Source organism: Dama dama, chromosome 20 (assembly GCF_033118175.1).
Source record: "Dama dama isolate Ldn47 chromosome 20, ASM3311817v1, whole genome shotgun sequence".
NCBI classification, from domain to species: domain Eukaryota; kingdom Metazoa; phylum Chordata; class Mammalia; order Artiodactyla; family Cervidae; genus Dama; species Dama dama.
In genome coordinates, this window is record NC_083700.1 from 107,202,900 (window position 1) to 107,205,999 (window position 3,100).

The following is a 3,100-nucleotide window of genomic DNA, read 5'->3' on the forward strand; positions in this document are numbered from 1 at the left end:
TAAAGACATAGAAGTGGGTGATGAAAGTACACTCATTGTGGGTAAAATGAGGTGAAAAGAAGACCAAAGAAAGAAACTTTGAGGATTTGGCAACTGATAACTAAAAAATTAGTACAGATGTGGGAACATAAGAAAGAAATTAAAAAGAAATGGCCAAGGCATATGAGAACATGGTATCACAAAGCAGTGGATATGGTATCATGGCAGCAGGTTGAGGAGTGAGTGTGATGTGAAGGAATGAAAAAAGTGATTATAATTAGCTCTTCTGAAAGGTGTGACATCATACAGGAGGCAGTGATCAAGACCATCCCAAAAAAAACAGATGCAAAAAGGCAAAATGGTTGACTGAGGAGGGCTTACAAATAGCTGTGAAAAGAAGAGAGGCCAAACGCAAAGGAGAAAAGGAAAGATATACCCATCTGATACAGAGTTCCAAAGAATAGCAAGGAGAGATAAGAAAGCCTTCCTCAGTGATCAATGCAAAGAAATAGAGGAAAACAATAGAATGGGAATGACTAGAGATCTCTTCAAAGAAAATTTAGAGATACCAAGGGAACATTTCATGCAAAGATGGGCACAATAAAGGACGGAAATGGTATGGACTTAACAGGAGCAGAAGATATTAAGAAAAGGTGGCTAGAATACACAGAAGAACTATACAAAAAAGATCTTCATGACTCAGATAACCACGATGATGTGATCACTCATCTGGAGCAAGACATCCAGAAGTGTGAAGTCAAGTGGGCCTTAGGAAGCATCACTACAAGCAAAGCAAGTGGAAATGATGGAATTCCAGCTGAGCTATTTCAAGTCCTAAAAGATGATGCTTTTAAAGTGTTGCACTCAATATGCCAGCAAATTTGGAAAATTCAGCAGTGGCCACAGGACTGGAAAAGGTCAGTTTTAATTTCAATCCCAAAAAAGGCAATGCCAAAGAATGTTCAAACTACCGAACAACTGCACTCATCTCCCATGTTAGCAAAGTAGTGCTCAAAATTTTCCAAGCCAGGCTTCAGCAATACGTGAGCCGTCAACTTCCAGATGTTCAAGCTGATTTTAGAAAAGGCAGAGGAACCAGAGATCAAATTGCCAACATCTGCTGGATCATCGAAAATGCAAGAGAATTCCAGAAAACATCTATTTCTGCTTTATTGACTACACCTAAGACTTGACTAGGTGGATCACAACAAACTGTGGAAAATTCTGAAAGAGATGGGAATACCAGACCACCTTACATGACTCCTGAGAAACGTGTATGCAGGTAAAGAAGCAACAGTTAGAACTGGACATGGAACAACAGACTGGTGCCAAATCTGGAAAGGAGTATGTCAAGGCTGTATATTGTCACCCTGTTTATTTAACTTATATGCATAGTATATCATGTGAAATGCTGGGCTGGATGCAGCAAAAACTGGAATCAAGATTTCTGGGAAAAATACCAATAACCTCAGTTATGCAGATGACACCACCCTTATAGCAGAAAGTGAAGAGGAAATGAAGAGCCTCTTGATGAAAGTGAAAGAGGAGAGTGAAAAAGCTGGCTTAAAACTGGACATTCAGAAAACTAAGATCATGGCATCTGGTCCCATCACTTCATGGTAAATAGATGGGGAAACGAAGGAAACAGTGACAGAAAAAGCTATGGTTTTTCCAGTAGTCATTTATGGATGTGAGAGTTGGGCCATAAAAAAAGCTGAACGCTGAGGAATTGATGCTTAAAAATTGTTCGTATGAATACCTTAAAAATCAGCAAAACATGCACACATATAAAGATTACACAATTGACTACACTTATATCTAAGCCTATCCAATGCCATAGGTTAAATATACTTCATTGTTTTTGCACTGTTTTATACTTAAGATTATACCTATATATTTTGTTATCTTCTTAAAGTTTCAGTAATATTATTTTAATTATGTTCTGGGCCTTTAGAAATATTACCAAACCCAATAGAAATATAAATACAATTTTACACCAGTTGAAGTTCTGGGATCTGTGATATTAGCTAATCTTTCTTAGTTTGGATTTAAGATCTAGTTTTGATGTTCAAGGTAATTTAGACTGTTAATGCCCTCTAAGTTTTGCATAATCAATCATCTTGCCATTAATAACATTGTTCTGCTTGAAAACTTAGGTATTTCTCATGAGTATCTTATTATATGTAGTAGGGCCATTTAGTTGTTTTATCACCTGAGAGATAAAGGATTGATTCACCATTCTCATGTTTAGAATATCTGTTGAACTCTATTTTTACTTGCTTACTGTTAAATGGTGCTGGCTGGTTAATATGACTGCTGGACTCTCTTTTTATCTGGTGGTGATACATTTATGAAATCACTAGTACTAATGATTTCTCCCTATATTCGGTACTTTTTAAAGGTGCTTCAGCTTATTCATAAATTTTTGTTCATTTTTATCTGCTTGCTCATACGTATCCATATAAACATAAAGATAAGGAAATTATATAAGCATGCTATGTCGCTTTAGCTGTGTCTGACTTTGCGACCCTATGGACTAGGGCCCCTCCAGGCTCCTCTGTCCACAGGATTCTCTAGGCAAGAATACTGGAGTGGGTTGCCATGACCTCCTCCAGGGGATCTTCCTGATCAGGGATTGAACCTGAGTCTCCTGCATTGGCAAGCAGGGTCTTTACCATTAGTGTCACCTTGTAGCCAGCCCCTTCTCTGGGGTATCTTCCCAACCCAGGGATCGAATCTGGGTCTCCTGCATTGCAGGCAGATTCTTTACTGTCTGAGCCACCAGGGAAGCCCAAATTATATGTCAGTCAGTTCAGTTCAGTCGCTCAGTCATGTCCGACTCTTTGTGACCCCATGAATCGCAGCACGCCAGGCCTCCCTGTCCATCACCAACTCCCGGAGTTTACGCAAACTCATGTCCATCGAGTCAGTGATGCCATCCAGCCATCTCATCTTCTGTTGTCCTCTTCTCCTCCTGCTCCCAATCCCTCCCAGCATCAGGGTCTTTTCCAATGAGTCAACTCTTCCCATCAGGTGGCCAAAGTATTGGAGTTTCAGCTTCAGCACCAGTCCTTCCAATGAACACCCAGGACCAATCTCCTTTAGGATGGACTGGTTGGAT